A 566-nucleotide genomic window follows, 5' to 3' on the forward strand; every position below is an offset into this window, starting at 1 on the left:
CTGACGTAGCAGTAGACCAATGAACGGAGCAGTTGAGCGAAGTAGTCCCACGGAGCAGTTATCAACAGAGCGGTGCCCGGTATATTACAAAGGGGCAGTATTGAAAGGGGACCAATACATTATTATATTTTTTTTAATGGAACAATTAATAACAAAAAACAAACAATTTTAAAATAAACGTAAACACATAAATAACAATTAAAATATATGTTTGAGCATGAGCAAGTCTTATAGGTTATAACAATAGGAACAATCGTTAACAATCACAGAATTTAAGTTCTAGCATGAACTATAACAGCAAAAAATATACATAATTACAAATATAATATAAACATCGCTCATTTAACAACCTTAACAATTAAACAATATCTTCTGCCAAGGTCCCGGTGGCCGAGCAACCGACGAGACCTGTGGTAGCAGAGGTGATAACATCACAGATAAGTGTTGGTATCATGAGCATAACCACAGCACAACGGATGTAAGGTGTAAAGGATGAGCGGACTTAATTTCATCTACGGATCAGTAGGCAGGGGTACTAGCTTTACTACTGGTCTAGTGAGCAACCC

This window comes from Melanaphis sacchari, unplaced genomic scaffold (assembly GCF_002803265.2).
Source record: "Melanaphis sacchari strain LSU unplaced genomic scaffold, SCAv2.0 Contig2099_pilon_pilon, whole genome shotgun sequence".
Lineage (NCBI taxonomy): Eukaryota > Metazoa > Arthropoda > Insecta > Hemiptera > Aphididae > Melanaphis > Melanaphis sacchari.